The following is a 19,843-nucleotide window of genomic DNA, read 5'->3' on the forward strand; positions in this document are numbered from 1 at the left end:
ACATTAAAGATATGGAGAGTGGCTTGAGCTAAATACGCACTAACTCCATACCCCTCTAGATTAATCCTTTTATCGGGAAATCCAAACTTTTTACCGGGACTGGGAAATAACAATTTCAAGCACTGGGAAAAGAGAGACATAAAAGAAATAGGGGATGTCCTAGTGAAGAGGAAAATAATGGAATTTGCAGAGGTAGTCGAGAAATACGACATCCCCCCATAAGATTTATTCTTGTATTTTCAATTTAGGCAGGTTGAACAGGGAACACAATTTAAGGAAGTGTCAGGATTTGAACAGTTATGTAGTAACAGAAAAGGTCAAAAAGGTTTCATATCATCAATATATAAAGAGTTGGTAGTAGATGTGAAGAAAATACATAGAGGGATGGGAATACAAACAGAGATCTCGAGTGAGGACTGGGGTGATATATGGGAAGGAGTGTCCAAGACACCCACCTGTACTAAAACGACAGGAAATGCTTACAAGATACTTTATAGATGGTACATGACACCGCAAAAACTCAGTTAGATTTACCCAGGTTACCCAGATCTAAGTTGGAGGGGCTGCGGTTGTGTAGGTGACATGATACATATATTGTGGACATGTCCAGAAATAATGAAACTGTGGTCCAAGATAAGAGATTGGCTGGAGGAGATGTTGGGGGTACGGATAGCCCTGGACCCTTTGGCGTTTCTTCTAGCCAAGCCAATTGAATCACTGAGCCATCACTAATGCAAACTCAGCTCCCACATTCTCACTGCCAACAAATGTTCAATAGCTGCAGCCTGGAAAAAGTTAGAAGCACCCTCCACGAATACGGTAAAAAAAAAGGATAAATGAGGTCATGACAATGGACAGACTGACAGCATGTTTAAAACACACAACTAAGACACGTGACAAAATATGGCAACCATGGATTATATATCCATAAGATAGTATCCTATTTCATGGTATTGAGATCAGACCTTCTGGGCTAGGAGGATATGACAAGACCAGAGTTGGGAGATCTCCGGACCCCACACATCATCATAGGTGGATGGATGGAAGGAGGTTGGCAAGATGAAATCCCGCTCCCCCCCCCCTTGGATGTCTTTTACCCTGTTTTTTGTTATTGCAGGATCTTGGGAGGACAGAGGCGCCTCCTCACCTCTCTACAACGACGGGATTCCCCTGGCTGTGACAGTGGCGGGATGGCGGGCAGGAGGGAGGGGGACTGACCCTGGGATCCTTCATGTTTGTGTGTTTTTGTAACTTATTATTTGCTGTTTTGCTGTAATGATGCACCCCAAAAACTGAAAAGTTCAATAAAAAAAATTTGAGAACAAGCTTGGGCCCCGCAGCACATGTAGGCCCCAGTGACAAGGGGAAAAGAATGACAGCCCAACCCAGAAAGTACACGTGCCATATTCTGATTCATGTTCCTCTTAGATGTGGATTGTCAGCAAATATTATATTAGTAATAATATACTTGGTTTACTTAGCGCATATTTGGATATTGAATTAATAAATCAGTGCAAACAGTTATGGCGGCTATTTTTCTTGGGCTTGCTAACTCTGAGCAATACAAAGCTGAGTAATGTAATGGGCCAGATATAAGCCACATTATGGCGATCTATCTTTCTATCTTTTTTATCACTCTAAAAGAAAGGAAATACAGGGTATATTTGTTTCGTTATAACAGCCCAGAGTCAGGCAAGGCAAATAAACACACACTTATCTATAAAAGGCTTGGTTCTTGACTGCCGTGGTATATGAATAAGAAGTTTATTAAGGAAATATAGCTTAAAGAATTGATGACACGCAGGATGCCTTGAGCGTACAGAAACTCAAAGAGACTCTGTGTCCCAGATGAAAAGGCGATTTAATCATTAATTTACCAGATAGAGCTGGGATTCACAAAACATTTGATGAGTTGAAACAAACACGATGGCTCCTGAGTCATAAAGATTCTAACTAATCTACGTAAGTACCAGCACTCACTGTCTAATAGCTAAATGATGAAAACAGTTGTAATGCAGAATAAACATTTAATAATAAAACGAACCAGAAATAAATCAAATGTGTTTGGAGATACCAGTATCACAAATGGGCATGTCACAAAGTGATGGGTGGGGGGGGGGGGGGAGGAAAAGGGGAAAAAAACATGAAACACAAGGAATATACACAAAAAACGGAGAACGACAAGTATGCTAGGGGGGCGTCGTTTCGAGGGACTACCTCTTCATCTGGCCCATTCCCCCTGGTCCAAAAGGTCCCAGAGGTACTTCCCTAAGCCTCCCTTCCCCTATAACTGGTCAAATCAGACACCCCTGAAAATAGATAGCAAACATACAGTGTAGGCTAAATACAGCTAAACAGCTAAAAGCAGGGCAGCAAGAATCCACTAAAGTCAATGCCAGTAGTTCAAGTACCACAAGAAACTGTGGGCAATGGTACAGTAAAGGCTGAACACAGCTTGCAAGAAAGCAGCTTGCAAAGAAGCACCAGGAGTCCACAACAGTCAATGAAAGGTTAATGGGAATAGCAAATGAAGACAGTAATCAAACCATGTGGCTCTGCTCCTTGTGCTCGTGTGGAGTGCTTCTTTGCAAGCTGCTTTCTTGCAAGCTGTGTTCAGCCTTTACTGTACCATTGCCCACAGTTTCTTGTGGTACTTGAACTACTGGCATTGACTTTAGTGGATTCTTGCTGCCCTTCTATTAGCTGTTTAGCTGTATTTAGCCTACACTGTATGTTTGCTATCTATTTTAAGGGGCGTCTGATTTGACCAGTTATAGGGGAAGGGAGGCTTAGGGAAGTACCTCTGGGACCTTTTGGACCAAGGGGAATGGGCCAGATGAAGAGGTAGTCCCTCAAAACGTCGCCCCCCTAGCACACTTGCCGTTCTCCGTTTTTTGTGTATATTCCTTGTGTTTCATGTTTTTTTTCCCTTTTCCTTTCCCCCCCCCCCCCCCCTCACCCCTCACTTTGTGACATGCCCATTTGTGATACTGGTTTCTGCAAACACATTTGATTTATTTGTGGTTTGTTTTATTATTAAATGTTTATTCTGCATTACAACTGTTTTCATCATTTAGCTATTAGACAGTGAGTGCTGGTACTTATGTAGATTTGTTAGTACTATAAAGGGGAATAAGGGTCCCCTTTTGTTCCGTGCACCCTGCAATTGCATAAATTTAACACTATCAGAGTGCTGTCTATCGTCCCCTTTTACCCAAAGATTCTAACTGTTCACCTGAAAAATATTTATAGTGGTGCGTCGTTTTTTTTTTTACACTGAAGCCAGATCTTAAAATACTTTGTATAATGCATTACAGAAAAGCTACAGTACATCAAGAAAAAAAATATATGAGTAAGACACACATATAAAGAGGTTACAAAGGAAGAGTTATGGTTCTCCAAGTCACCGCTGCCCACATTTTGCTATATCGTGAAATAAACCGTGGAAGCTTCTGATAGGGGATATCTCTACATTTACTCATTTTGATCATATACGTTTCACACAGCATTGACTGAGGTTATTCTAATCTTTTTCTAATATGCCATCGGAAAAAATGTTGGTTAAACACAAATAAATGAGTTTGTCTTAGAGACCATTAATTGCCTTTCCAAAGCTATGACGTATTTGAATTTGATCCACCATCTCCTAACATGCACCAAATTACCATATATTCTTCTTTGTCCAATGGCAGTACGATGGGATGTAGCTCTTATCTAGATTTTCGCTGATGTTACAGACAAAATACGGATTTCAGCGGTTTCAATCAGGGTGAATTCATCAAAATCCGCCATTGGATACAACCAGTGGACGGATTTGTAGGATCCGCCAACTGATTGCTGAAACCACAGAGTGGATTCTACAAATCCGTCCACGGGCTGCAAAATCCACATAGTGTATTGGTAATAATAATACAAAATCTGCAAAATGCGAATTGCCCTTTTTGACATTGATCTGCTGAAATCTGCATACCAAAGGAACCGGCCGATCTGCTGCAGGATCCAAATTCGCCAAACAAACTCACCCATCTCTACTCCTTCCATCTGGGTTAGACAGAAAACAACTTCTGCTGGAACTAGAATGATTGACACTTCTGTAGTCCCTCTGTGCTTTCAGAGGGTTGGTCAGAGTTTAGGTTAATAGGTTCTTTTTTGTGTATGTTTGTTTTACTGTTTCCAGCTCAAACAGGGGAGCTGATGTTCTTACAAAGTCTCCCTGCAGGGATAGCAAAAGGGGCAATGAACCGGCCAGCAAATGGCGATTATGTGACCGCTCCTCAGAGGTCGCGGTTTCCGTTGGTGACATCAGATGCTTGGTCACATTAATAAGAAATGTGAACATTCAAATGGAATGAATTTGGATTAGTGGTACTCTTGTGACAGTAACCATAGGAATTAATCCCATAGTATAAGCATTTTAAAGGGAAAAAAAGAGTGACATCACGTGTGGTCAAGGAAAAGGGTTGTGAAACGGTGACTGTGAAGCCATTCTCTGGGACAGAAGACAAACACATACATTTGACAGCAGATAAGACCCATTTGATCCACCTAGTCTGCCAGGGCTGTATGGTCTTGTGGATATTTCTTTTTTGTGCCTTTATTTTTCTATGGATAGAGCTGTACACAATGATACTTCGCTATAGGAAAATAACAAATTAGCAACAGGGTTCAGGAACGCACAAGAAAAGATCCAATAATTTTACATGTAAAATGTGTAACGGAGTAAAAGAAAGAAAGAATAGTTGCACCAACCATATCAAGTAAATGGTTCAATTAAGTCCCACACAAAAATGTAATCCTGCTGCCAGAGTTTCTTAGAGGTGATTCACCAACCTCTATATGTAACAGTCATAAAAGAAAAAGGGGATCCTCCGGCGCGTGGTTCCACTTGTGACTCCAGTACACATGGAATAATAAACAGAAAAAAGAACCACAATCAGGGGTAAATCACCATCGCCGAGGAGGAGAGTGAGACAGCGGGCATGGCCGCGCAGCAAAAATAGCAAAGGCTGGACGGTGCTATAAAGTAACTTTATAAAAGCATGGATTTAACAAAATAAGAGGAGGGGTGACACCCCTCTTGTTTTTTAAATCCAAGTCGGACGAAGCTCTAACTCCTCAGAATGGTGGCCTGTGATTCCCAAAGTTTTTCAGACGCGTTTCGCAAAATAGCTTCCTCAGTGACAGTAGTCCATATGGGGTAACAGCAGTATATATGTCCTTCAAGCTTTCAATTATCTAATTAATATAAAACTCACATCTAAATTCGTTATTACTCTCCTTCTATGTAGCAGTTCCAACAACTTAGCTTTCTAATGTTCCCTTTAAAATAATAAATATATACTCTATTATAAAATCCATATATTCTAACAGCATTCATCTATTATATGACAGTGGCGAAAAAACACTTGCCTTTAAACGGAATTTCTTTATTTCTATATAATCGAAAATCTTGTTTGTGAGTGTCTGGAGACCATTTGCTTGGTCCGTCGGTCTGCCCGCCCTCCCATGGCTCTCATTGGCCAGTGTGTCTGCCCCCCCTGTGTCCCGCCCCCCCACAGCTCTCATTGGCCCCCCAGAGCATGCTCTCTTCTGCTCTCTCCTCCCACAGGCGGCTCCCTTCCCTGGCTCTCACATCCCCACGGCTCTCGGCCTTCCCCGGCTCTCACCCTCCCCACGGCAATCACCCTCCCCACGGCTCTCACCCTTCCCCAGCTCTCACATCCCCACGGCTCTCAACCTTCCCCAGCTCTCACCCTCCGCACGGCTCTCACCTCCCCACTGCTCTCACCCTTCCCCAGCTCTCACCCTCCCCATGGCTCTCACCTCCCCACGGCTCTCACCCTTCCCCGGCGCTCTCCCTCACCCAACTCTCAACCTTCCCCGGTGCTCTCCCTCACCCGGCGCTCTCCCTCACCCGGCGCTCTCCCTCACACACACCGCTCCCTTCCAATGGCTCTCACCCTCCCCAGCGCTCACCCTTCCACGGCGCTCTCCCTCACACACACTGCTCCCACTCCCCCCCCCACCCACACAGAGCAAGCTCTCTGCGGCTCACTTCACATAGGCCGCTCCCCCAGCTCCCCATCCCCGAGAGCGCTCCTCCGGCTCTCTCCGCCTCTCCCGTGAAAGGCACAGCACCTCCTCACTGGAGCATCTCAGCCTCGCCGGGGGTCACGGAAACCGTTGAGGAGCCCGAGGTGAAGGAGGAGGGCAGCCGGTACCTGGAGGAAGAGGAACGCGGGCGTGTGCAAGGTGAGGAAACGCAGGGCAATGGGTTCTATCACATGTCCATGACTCCCCCCCGCCCTTTGCCCCCTGCCCCCCCTGCCCTTTGCCCCCCCTTGCCCTTTGCCCCCACCCCCTCCCTGCCCTTTGCCCCCAACCCCTCCCTGCCATTTGCCCCCCTCCCTCCCAGCCCTTTGCCCCCCCTCCCTCCCTGCCCTTTGCCCTCCCTGCCCTTTGCCCTCCCTGCCCTTTGCCCTCCCGGCCTTTTTCCCTCCCTGCCATTTGCCCCCCCTCCTTCCCTGCACTTTGCACTCCCTGCCCTTTGCCCCCACTGCCCTTTGCCCCCACTGCCCTTTGCCCTCTCTGCCCTTTGCCCTCCCGCCCCTCCCTGCTCTTTGCCCCCTCTGCCCCTCCCTGCCCTTTGCCCACCGCCCCTCCCTGCCCTTTGCCCCCCTGACTTTTGCCCCCCCTCAACTCCCTGCCCTTTGCCCCCCACCCCTCCCTGCCCTTTGCCCGCTCCTCCCTGCCCTTTGCCCCCCCTACCCCTCCCTGCCCTTTGCCCCCCGCCCCTCCCTGCCCTTTGCCCCTCCATGCCCTTTGCCCCCCCCACCCCTCCCTGCCCTTTTCCCCCCCGCCCTCCCTGCCATTTACCCCCCCACCCCTCCCTGCCCTTTTTCCCCCCCTCCCCTCCCTGCCCTTTGCCCCCCCGCCCCTCCTGCCCCTCCCGCCCCTCCCTGCCCTTTGCCCCCCGCCCCTCCCTGCCCTTTGCCCCTCCATGCCCTTTGCCCCCCCGCCTCTCCCTGGCTTTGCCCCCCGCCCCTCCCTGCCCTTTGCCCCCCCGCCCCTCCCTGCCCTTTGCCCCCCCGTCCCTCCCTGCCCTTTGCCCCCTGCCCCTCCCTGCCCTTTGCCCCTCTTCCCTTTGCCCCCCTTCCCTGCCCTTTGACCCCCTGCCCTTTGCCTTCCCTTCCCTTGCCCCCCCTTCCCTGCCCTTTGCCCCCTTTCCCCTTGCCCCCTTCTCTTTGCCCCCTTCCCTTTGCCCCCTGCCCTTTGCCCTCCCTGCCCTTTGCCCTCCTTGCCTTTTGCCCTCCTTGCCCTCCCTGCCCTTTGCCCTCCCTGCCTTTCCATGCCCCTTACACCCCCTGCCCTTCCACGCCCCTTGCCCCCCGCCCTTCCATGCCCCTTACCCCCCGCCCTTCCACGCCCCTTGCCCCCCCCAAACCCTTCCACGCCCCTTGCCCCCCCGCCCTTCCACACCCTATGCCCCCCCGCCCTTCCACGCCCCTTGCCCCCCCCGCCCTTCCACTCCATGCCCCCTGCCCTTCCACGCCCGGGCAACACCGGGTATATCAGCGAGTGACACTCTCAAAGGAACAAAAAAAATTTGTTTCAAATAAAAGCAGACAGTTCCATCTCTAGATTTAACCATATTTTAAAACAAGATCAGTGGTTAAAAGAAATAATAGGGGAGAAACCAGATGTGGTTTTTTTCTAGGGCACCTAATTTAAAACAAAAACTAGTGCCAAGTTATCTCCCCCCTCAACAAAACCAATGCTGGCTGGACAAACTTTCCAAAGGCTTTTTACAAAATGCCGTAATTGTAAAGCCTGAAGAAATAATATACAACCAGGTACAAAAACGATTTCATTCAAATGCTCTGTTTCATTGATTGATTATCCAATCAAATCACGTTACGTGCAATAGCAAAGGAATAGTATATGTCCTACAATGTGGATGTAATCTCCAATATGTGGGGAGAACAATTCGCAAACTGAAAATACGTATAGGCGAACACATTAGGAATATCATCAATGGTTTAGACATACAGTGTATCCAATCATTATAAGAACAAACACAATAAAGATCCAGCATGCCTCAAATGTTGGGGAATAGAGCAAGTGAAGGCAGATTGGAGGGGGGGTGACTATATACAAAAATATCCAAAAGAGAATCCTTTTGGATTTTCACCCTTCAAACTTTGGCACCTAAGGGGTTAAATCTAGAAATGGAACTGACTGCTTTTATTTGAAACCATTTTTTTTTTCCTTTTAGAGTGTCATATAAAGAAATTCCGTTTAAAGGCAAGTGTTTTTTCTCCACTGTCATATAATAGATGAATTCTGTTAGAATATATGGATTTTAGAATAGAGTATATATTTATTATTTTAAAGGGAACATTAGAAAGCTAAGATATATTTGTTGGAACTGCTACATAGAAGGAGAGTAATAACGAATTTAGATGTGAGTTTTATATTAATTAGATAATTGAAAGCTTGAAGGGCATATATACTGCTGTTACCCCATATGGACTACTGTCACTGAGGAAGCTATTTTGCGAAACGCGTCTGACAAACTTTGGGAATCACAGGCCACCGTACTGAGGAGTTAGAGTTTCGTCCGACTTGGAGGCAGCACTGTGACTGACGCGCATGCGCATGCGCGGAAGGTGGAAACAGGTGCTGCGGCAGGGAGAACAGCAGAAGGAGGAACCAGGTCTGTGCACGAGCACCTTGTCGCTGATACTTCTCTGCAGAGGTCCATCCTAAACAGCTGGAGCGGAACCCACAACCAACAGCCAGGGACTCTGGAGGACGGTCTGTGGAGTCCAGACGCACTTCTCCTAATTGCCATAATTTGTTGGCCGTTTGTGAGTTTCCAATCTCTTTTTTACTTATTTGTTAATAAAACGGTGTTAAACTATATTTCCCTTCTCTTCCCTAATTTGAGGTACTATCAGGAAGTCTCCCTTATCCCTATTGGAGAAATTATTGTCTAATGAAGTCTCCCTTATCCCTATTGGAGAATCACTGTTTGATGTAAGTTTATTCCTACTGAAACCTACTTATATGATCCACTGTCTTAACTACCCCTGATTGTGGTTCTTTTTTCTGTTTATTATTCCATGTGCAAAGAAAAAACCGTGTCAAAGCTCCAGGAGGTTGGAAATAAAGCCTTTAGGCAGTAGTAAAGTAATAATAGGAGTTGACACCGGAAAATAAAGGATTAAGGGGCTGCAGTTTTCTGTGTTCAGATAGATAATGGTGACAAGGAGGGGACACAGGGGGGGACAACCAATTGTGAGGTGCAGTCACTATCGTCCCCCTTACCCTGGCTATGCCCGGCGTGGAGTACCCTTTACTCACGATGATACGCCGCCTTGGTCATCCTTTCTTGCTGCAGCTGCCCTGACGCTGCCAAAAGCGTCTCCTCCAGGCATCCGGTGGTGAAGCAGATTCTGTCTGTCTGTTTTTTTGTTTTTTATGTAGTTCATTAAAGTATACCTTTTTAACCTCTTTTTGCTGGTGAGTGCCTATTTTTTGTATTATGGAGCGGCTGCATTTTTGATTCTTACCTTGTTCTATTATTATTTCATGCGTCCCGGAGTCACAAGTGGAACCACGCGCCGGAGGATCCCCTTTTTCTTTTATGTGTAACGGAGTGCTCACCACAAACAAGACGTGACCGCAAGGCTGAGGTGGGGATTTGATATTACACCAACTCGCAGCCGGGTTAGCACGCCTGGAGTGTAGATTGGTCGAGGTAGCCATGTTGGGGTAGGAGAGGTCAGGATGGTCAGTAGTACTTGCCGAGGTTGGTGTTGGAGAGTAGCGGATCGTTGGAGGTAGTTAGCCATGGTCTGGATTGGAGAGAGGTGGATCATCGTTGGTACTTTGCCGAGGTTAGTATTGGAGTGGTGCGGATCGCCGAGGTACTTTGCCGAGGTCGGGATGGAGAGGTGCGGATCGTTGTAGGTAGCCAGGGTCAGGAGAACAGAAGAGCGGAGTCTGGAAGGAAAGCTAAGGTCAGGAGCAAGGATCAGGAAGCACGACAAGACTGTGGAGGCAAGACAGCAGTAACCACTTTGCACGTAGGAAGGTTTATGCTCAGCCGATGAAGCAGGGGAAAGGCTGAGCATATAAGACATAATGGGACCAATGAGGACAAGGCGAGAGGGGGCACGTCAGGAGCGCCTGCTGTGATTGGCTCAAGAGGTGCAGGAGACAGGTGTGGGAAGGTTTACTGAGGATTAATGATGCGGTGCCTGCACGTGGAAAGCACGCGTACGTGACGCGCCGATGATGCCCCCGCGTGGGTGCAACCAGAGGCGGGACCAGAGGAGTCTGCATTAATTGTCGCTCGTGCGCCCATAGACCGGCGGCTGGTAGATGGCCCAGGTGACTTGCCGCAGGAGGCAGGGGAAGCAAATCACCCGACAGTGGACTGAGGTAAACAGAAAGCCTGCCGAGGGTAGCGGGACTCACAGATCCTTACAACATGTACATGTACTGTAATATGTACAACAATCGCTTGAAATAGCAAACAATCATTGGGGAGAAGTTGTGGCTTTGTGCTAACTGCACTGTCTTGGGAGAACCACAGGTCAAATGCCAGTGCCAATGCCATGTTATATTGGAAACATTGGTTTAAGCACTGTATTAGAGTGTAAGCTCTTTGAGGCAGGAAATAATAATGCTGTAATGTATATGTAACACCTAGGCTCCTATTGAAGATGTGAAGATGTCTTCCCTACGCTGGAGAATTCTTCAGCAAGGGGAGGACAAGGAGCTTCATAACTCCCCTTATTTGGTTTCAATCAGTTTGAACATCCAATCGCTAAAAACACTTTGATTGTGTATTAATGTTTTACTGCAGTGCAAAAATGAAATACCAGAAACGACAATGGGGCATTTTCTTTTGCCAAGGAGTTGTTAAGCATTGCCACCCTATTTTCATCCCGCCAGCAGCAGTGTTCATGTTATACCGTGTTAAACAAGTAGACGGACTATCTTTCCATGTTTGACTTGGGGGTTTTTTTTAGCACTTTTTTCCCTTTGGCCTGAAAACCCTAATTTAATGTTGCACACCATAAAGTCTAGGCAGACAGTGCATCCCTTTGATAACGTGGCTTTGATGGCATTTCCTGACATTTTCTATCATGTGCCACATAAATATCAAGAATTTAACTGTGACCAGGTCAGTACAATCAGGAGTTTATCCGGCACTCAATAGCTCGGTCACATGTACTGCTGCCGGAACCCGAATATTCCAACTCAGGGTCTCTTCAACACAATTTTTTTACTACTACATGTTATTGAGAATGTAGTGCTTTTAAAAATGCTGGAAGGATATCAAAGCAAGAGATTAATATCTGGGTGGAACCTGCAATGCCCAGAACAACAAGAATAAAGACATACTGTTTAGAGGAAACATCTAGTTTTGGGTAATGAAGCATAGAAAATTAATTAAACAACACGATAATAAATTGAAATGGCACGTAAAGTATAAAGAGTATATACAGTTTCTAAATGTTAAATCATAATGGAACAACAATAACATACATCTAGTTGTTGAGAATTGATTCATTAACTCAGTGTGTTAGCCATCTGCTATAATGGCATTATAATGGTATTCTTACATAATAGAAATAGTAGCATTTTATTTTAATGTAGCAGTGATTGTATGCACAGATCTTATCCTGTGTAGGATGTATGTGCCCTTTTAACTTAGAATAAATAATGAGACCAGACAGAAGTACATGGAAATGGTGGCAAAGGCCACAGCTTTATTAATTTAACCTTCATCTTTAATAATAAAGCATAAACATACCTTAGCCCAGGGGGGCGCAAACTTTTTTTCCCTGCGCCCCCCTGCCGGCGGTCCCCTCACTGCCACGCCCCCCCTCCTAACCCCCACGCCCCCCCTCCTAACCCCCACTTACCTGCGCTCCGGCGTCATGTTGCCACAGCAACGTGATGTCACATGACCTCGCGGCGTCATTTTCATGCCGCGTTGCCATGGCGACGCAGGAAGGAAGCCGCCGGGGCCTAGGTAAGTAAGGCTGCGGTCCCAGTACAGCCTGTGCGAACGGCGTGGCGTGCACTGTGCGTGTAAGCACCGCCCCTCAATGGGGCTGGGCCCACTACGCACCGTCACGCAGAAGGTGCAGCCGCGCCGTGCTGCAGGGTTTTTCCCAACTCAATAAAATTGAGTTTACTCCTAGCGACGGAGGCGGGGCCACGCCCCCACCGGCAGTTCACCCAATGAGGGCGAACCAGCCGCGTGATGTAATGGCCACGCCCCGCAAATCCCCGACCATGCCCCCTCCCGTCGCAAGATTCTCCTCTCCTCACAGACCGCAGATCGCGGTTAGCGCTGTGACACGCGCCGCCTCCCCCGCCGGGCGCGCATGTCACAGACATTACTGGGACCGCAGCCTTAAGGTTTACAGAGGCCCTGCAGCTCCCCCGGCACTTAATTTAAGTGCCTGCGGGAAGCGCGCGGGGCCTCTGTAAACCCCGCGCCCCCCCGCTGGCAGTCTCGCGCCCCCAATGGGGGTCGCGCCCCACAGTTTGCGCACCGCTGCCTTAGCCTTCAGAATACGGTAAGTAACGATATATGAATATCGTACCAAATATTTCTCTGCCTCCCAGCCAAGAGCTTAAACACATCATATCAAAGCTTTAACGTAACCGCCACCCCGAAGCCATGTCAAACATCAAATTGGCTTTGGAGCCCCCAAAAGGAGAAGACCCCTCTCAATACTTCCTTGTAAACCAATATTAAAAGTGCCCAGTAAAGCCCTCTACCGCCATTCTAAAAATCCATGTGACTGATAGAAAAACCGTTTAAAGATTAATAAAACAGAAATAGCCTTGATTAGCTATCTGCTACTGTACATCTCTACCCCCGAAAAAATCCAGTTAAAACGAGGTACTAAATGCCTAACAAATGGCAAAACGGTCAGACTTCTGCGCAAATCTATTTTAATTTGATGCATTAACACCCAACAAATGATGAGCTTATCTGACCACACTATTATCCCTTGTTAGCCTGCACAATTAACCTCCCCTATACACTTTATTTACTGCAGCCTCTCCCAACACTTGACTGCACACAACTGCCCCCCCCTTAACTGCCTCCTCCCATTCCCCCCAATCCCTCTTTGCATACCTTGAACAGACCCTAGCATTGCAAATGCAGCAATACATTTTGGCAAGGAAAAGGCACACCTCTGCTTTTTTCTCTGTACACTCACTTAGCTCACAACAGCTTCATGCAAAGTTACCTACGATTGTGAACATGAACTTGCTGCTTATTTTAACTCTGTCCTTTATTGTGACCAATCAAGCCCTAAAGTTCTCCTCACTAGAACATTTAGAAACTTTAACCCACAACAGTTTCTGTCTGACTTTACCAGCTGCCCTTGGTATAGAATCGACTTAATTTCCAACCCTGATTCCGCACTATTTCAAAACCGAGTTCTTAAAACTCTGTGATACCCATGCTCTACAATACAGAATAAGAGTACGGGGGCCCACCTTCCATGGGTAACAACCGACTTTATATCGCTGTACCATACTAGTGATGGGTTTTAGAAAAGCTACAAAGTAACTAGCACTTAAGGATACATAGTTACATAGTAGATGAGGTTGAAAAAAGACATAGGTCCATAAGTTCAACCTATGCTAAATTTAGACAATAGATACTTTATCCTACATCTATACTTACTTAATGATCCAGAGGAAGGCAAACAAAAAACCCCATTAAGGGGAAAAATTAATTCCTTCCTGACTCCAAGAATTGGCAATCGGGTTAATCCCTGGATTAACATTCTTCCCATGTTTACTTATTTGGTATATCCCTGTATACCTTTCCCATCTAAAAAGATGTCCAACCTTTTTTTGAACAAATCTATTGTATCTGCCATCACAGTGTCCATGGGTAATGAATTCCACATTTTAAATGCCCTTACTGTAAAGAATCCTTTCCGTTGTTGATGGTGAAATTTCCTTTCCTCCAACCTTAAGGGATGCCCCGAGTCCTTAATACTGCCCGTGGGATGAATATTTCTTTTGAATGCTCCTTGTATTGTCCCCGAATATATTTGTATATAGTTATCATATCCCCTCTTAGACGCCTCTTTTCTAATGTAAATAAATCTAATTTAGCTAGCCTCTCCTCATAAGTTAGATTGTCCATCCCCTTTATTAATTTGGTGGCTCTTCCCAGCACTCTTTCTAGTTCCATAATGTCTTTTCATAGGATTGGTGCCCAAAATTGTACTCCATATTCAAGGTGTGGTCTTACTAGTGCTTTGTAAAGTGGCATAATTATGTTTACTTCCCTTCCATCCATTGCCCGTTTGATGCAAGATAAGATCTTGTTTGCATTTGCCACTACTGCATGACATTGGGCACTATTGCTAAGCCTGCAGTCTACAAGCACTCCTAAATCCTTCTCCATCAAGGATTCCCCCAATATATCTTCATTTAATTTGTAAGTCGCCTTTTTATTCTTGCATCCCAAATGCATAACCTTACATTTATCTGTATTAAACCTCATTTGCCATTTTCCTGCCCACGTTTCCAGTCTCTCCAAGTCCTTCTGAAGAGAAATTACATCCTGCTCTGATTCTATTACCTTACACAATTTAGTATCATCAGCAAAGATGGAGACTTTGCTCTCGATCCCAACCTCAAGGTCATTAATAAACAAGTTAAAAAGCAGGGGTCCCAGTACCGATCCCTGAGGTACTCCACTCACGACTTTAGCCCAACCTGAAAAAGTTCCATTTATGACAACCCTCTGTTGTCTGTCCTTTAACCAGTTTTCAATCCAGGTGCATATATTATTACTGAGTCCAATTTTCTTTATTTTGTACACCAACCTCTTGTGTGAAACCGTATCAAAACCATATCAAAAGCCTTTGCAAAATCTAAGTAGACCACATCAACTGCATTACCCTGGTCTAAATTCCTACTTACCTCCTCAAAGAAACAAATAAGGTTAGTTTGGCAAGATCTATCCTTCATAAATCCATGCTGACTATTACTAATAATTTTGTTTTCCATTAGGTATTACTGAATATTATCCCGTATTAAAACTTCAAGTAATTCCCTACTATTGAAGTCAGGCTTACAGGTCTGTAATTTCCCGGTTGTGATCTAGCTCCTTTTTAAATATAGGCACCACATCTGCTTTACGCCAATCTTGTTGTACTGAGCCGGTGGGAATGGAGTCCTTGAATATTAAATGTAATGGTTTGGCTATTACTGAGCTTAACTCCTTGAGAACTCTTGGATGTATGTGTAGAGGGAGAAAGGGGGTGGCCCGGTATTAAAGGGGTTGCACCCCATTTGGCCACCCCTGACCGCACCAGGGAGACAAGGGGTTAACAAAACTGAGGTCCAGAAATGTGATTTAACCCTTGTTATGACCTGTAAATGTATTTTCCCCTGTTCCCCTGTTCCATTGCAATGTCTGTGTTAATCAGTGTCTGCATCACACACACACTAGAATCCATCCGGGAGCACAAGGGTTAATAGTTCTTTAATGATTATAGCTCTTTGTGTAGTTTTCCCGCCTTTTCAGGCCCCATTTTGCAGGTCCCCATTGGCCGCCATTAGGGCTCAATGCTTTCCAATGGAAGATTGTGCTGTTTTAGTCCGGTTTCCTGTAAAGACCAGCAGGTGGCGTCCGAGAGGGAGAGCGGCGGTTTCCCATTGAAAGTCAATGGGCCCATTGACTTCAATGGAGATGCCTCGAGGTACCCTTTCGAAGAACGAGTTGGCTGCCGTCCAGACCGCAAACCGCAAAGCGGATACAATGTCCTTTAAAAGAGTTAAAATCACTTGAGTCAAGTTCAACGTCAATTAGCGTGGGAATAAACATTTCTAGAGCACCTAGGAATAAAATTCTTTTTGCCCCTAGTTCCTGGGCTTCCCCCCACTCGACCACCACCGGGTCCCCGAATCCTGGACCCCCGATAAGGGTCGAACCAGATAGAGTGGGTCGCGCCATAGGCTTTGCCGGCGGCGGCAAAAACGGCTCTGAAAAATGACTAAGTGGAAAAAACTGAATTTTGGTATTCCATAGCTCCGGTTCCGGAGGGTCCAGCGGATCAGGGTTTGGGGTATCTGTAGCCACTGCTCCGGCATTGCTGCAGAACCATCCTTGACCCGCTTGGACCAACCCGACGGAGTATGGACCCCCTTGAAGTTCGGGACTTTTCCCATAGACTTCAATGGCAGAAAAACCCCATTGACTTCAATGGCGGCGATTTACCATTGAAAGTCTATGGCGGAGCTGCCCGTTGTTTTCAATGGGGATTTAGTGAAAAGCTGAGATTTCTTTTTCAATGGAGATTTTTGTATTAAAATGATTTCATGTACATTTGTGTAACTCTGGTTCCTTAAATAGTAGCAAGTCGCTTTTTGGACCATATGGTGTCCCAGTTCTGGCAATGCGAACTGGGAAGTTTGGACCTGCTAGACCTAACGGAACTGGATATTTTAATACGTCTATGTTTTATGCTTAATACTGTATTCTAAGGTATGGATAAATTCCAGAGGCAAATTCTTTGGCCATTATGTAGCAGATGGCCGGAGAGGCGACCGAATGTCTAGGACTTAAGTATTGTTCAAAGAGTTTTGTCACCCTCACTGTTTATCCGAGGCCCAAACCAGAGCAGTTCTTAAGTGTTCCAGTTAACACCTTCCAACAAAGGTTTTCCTGCCATAAAGCCAAATGGGTAGAATGGCTGGCATTCCATTTGCATATGTGGGGCTACAGAAATGAGACCCCAGAGTTCTACTGCGCCTGTGCCAGCTAGCAGGGGGGCATGTGTTGAAATGTGTTCCCATGTTAAAGATTGGCTGGAGATAATTGAAAACCAATCACTGGTGCTTAATGGTACAGATAGAGGGACAAAAGGTTTATAAACTGCTGTCCACCCATATATCCTTTGTCTTCGTTTGCTGATATGGTTACCTGATATCACCTGAATGATTTCCTGATTGCTGAGAGAAATGCTACATCATACTTCTCATTCCCCAACCCTTAAGTAAGTGTACTTCTTGTGTTCACCTTTATTCTAAGGAATAAATACAATTTATTATATCTTAAGCCTCGTTCAGTTCAAACCCAATTATTTTTGTGTAATATTAATAAGCCTGTGGAAGCTATCGTCACAGTATGCCATCGGGGCCAGGTGCCTTATTTACTTTAATTTTTTCAAGTCGCTTATGAACTTCTTCCTCAGTTAACCAATTGTTCATTAATATGGAGGTTGTGGCTTCCTCCTGCGGCACTACTATTGAACTTGATTCTTCCCTGGTAAACACAGAGGCAACAAATTTGTTTAATACCTCAGCTTTTTCCTTATCTCCAATAATCTGCCTACCCATCTAACACTGAAAGGGTCCTATATTTTCTTTTCTCATTTTTTTGTTATTAAGGTACTTAAAGAACTTTTTAGGGTTGACCTTACTTTCTATTGCAATCCTTTTTCCATTATCCATTTTTGCTAATTTGATTGCCCTTTTGCAATTTTTGTTACATTCCTTATAATTCTGATATGATGTCTCCGTCCCTTCTGACTTAAAGATTCTAAATGCCTTCCTCTTCTTGTCCATTTCCTCCCCTACCTGTTTATTTAGCCACATTGGTTTTGCCATATTTCTTTTATACTTATGTAGCCCTGTTTCCCCCACCCCTAAGTGAGATAGGGGGGTGTGACTGTAAATAGCTACCGGTGCTGCCCCTTTACCTGTTTGGCTCGCAGGCGCCTTAAGCTTTCGCCACTGGAAGCCTGGGGTGAATTACTCTTAATACTACTATATGGTGCAGCGCCTCCACCTGCGATGGCTCCCAGCAGAGCGGGAGTTGTTCCTCACAGGACACATACAAATGAACACATACATTGGATGTGAAATAGCAAAGGGCTTTACTGAACATAACATATCTCTTAACGCTCTAATGTACTGACTTATAACTCTATGATAATATCTTATCACTCTACCCACTGAAGACACAACTAGCCACACACCTCGCAGGGCCTTGTACTCCACACCCTGAGTCCCAAGTGTCCCAAGAGTTATGCAACCTTAGGCGTGATCAGTGCCTGTGTGGTATCGGTAATGGTGGTGCACTTGGTTACTGTACCTGCCGAGTGTGTCCACATTTGGTATGATGAATCTTCACAAAGGATCCGCTGATCCTGCGATGAAACCTGCCTCTGCGTGGGGTGATGTCCCGCCAGACGCTCCCACCGTGAAGACTGTCTCTTTCCCGAAGAGGTCTGTTCCCAGACCAAACTTGCCAGGCCACGTGCACACAGCTGTGTCCCTGACTATCTTAAAACACACCTGACTGCTGAGGGGATCTGTTCCCTATCTAGGGCATGTCCCTGTAGCAGCTCCAACCTTTCAATGATTCAGGGCCTAACTGGGCCTGGGGTATAGGGCCTAGTGTAGGGGCTACTTGCCTCCCTACACGCAGAGCTCCTTCTCTAATGTGACAGGTCCCTATCCTAGGGCCTGTCCCTGTGACCACCCACCCTCACTAGTGGGAAGTCAGGGCTTCAATTCTAGCCTGGGTATTCCTGGCCTAGGGCAGAAGCTCGCAGCTCTCTGCCCCCTTCTTTCCCCCTCTGTATCCTCAGCCTGACAGCCTTGTGTCCTTCACAGTCTGCTTCCTGATTCTGCACACAACATTGTATCAAATCCCCTGCTGCAGAGAATCTGCAAGTCTCAGTGGCTGGCTGCAGGTGACAGGGATCATAGGGCATTCCCCAGAGGCTGCTGGGAGATGTAGTCCACTCCGGACCTCTTTCCTATGGGGACCGCGTGCGCGATCTCTCCTGCGCCTGTGCGAAGCTGCAATGGCCGCTGCTATGCTTAACTGCGCCTGCGCAACTTCCCAGAGCTCCTGCACACTTGTAATGGCCACCGCTACCCTTGCCAACCTCTGCGCATTGCGCGAACCTTGCGTCACAACCAAGATGGCGGTGACCAGTGGGAGAAGTCGCCATCCCCTTCCCCCACGGCCACTGATGGCAAAGGGACATCAGGGAAACCGGGAGTGACCCTCTTACAATCTCCCCCTGGTGAAAATACCAATGTCCCCGCTTGGAGGACAGCGTCACCCAGCACAAAGTTATATAATAAAAATGCAGGGCATGATATATACAACTTATCACATATGCTTTGTATGAATTGGTACACCACATAACAACCACAGTAATACCCGAGGCCAGCTGAGTGTTAGCTGCTTGCTGAGACCAATTGTGGGGTGCTCCTAACTGATAATGTGGGGTACCTCACTTTGACTTTTTTGAGCCTCCGCCTGGGTAATATCCGTTACCGACACTGGAGTCTCTGTAGACTCTTTGAGATTATGGTCATGTGCTACAGTCTCTGGTTCCAAGCTACACTGGCGACACACTTTATTCGAGCTCGGCTAGTCCCACGAATTCGGGTATACCCGGGTGTATTGAGGTTTGTGACTGTTTTCTGCCCGAGTGCATTGAGTTATTTTGCAGGCAGGGATTGAAGCATTTTATTCCCGCTGGCTGCAATACTGCACAGTATATATATATATACTGCATTACAATTCATGAATTTATGCCATCTGGTAGACACGCGAAGCATTGCAGCCTATTAAATCCTAATCATTATCATTTAACAGATCAGCCGCCCATCAGCCAGGCATGAACCCAGGCTGGGAAGGCAAATGCAACGGGGCTTGTCAGAGGTGAGGAGCGGCGCATTCCAGGTATCTGCCAGGTACATACCGGGTATTTGCTCGAATAAAGTGTGTCGGTGCAGTACTTCCTCCCGC

The sequence above is a fragment of the Ascaphus truei genome, chromosome 6 (assembly GCF_040206685.1).
Source record: "Ascaphus truei isolate aAscTru1 chromosome 6, aAscTru1.hap1, whole genome shotgun sequence".
Classification (NCBI taxonomy): Eukaryota; Metazoa; Chordata; class Amphibia; order Anura; family Ascaphidae; genus Ascaphus; species Ascaphus truei.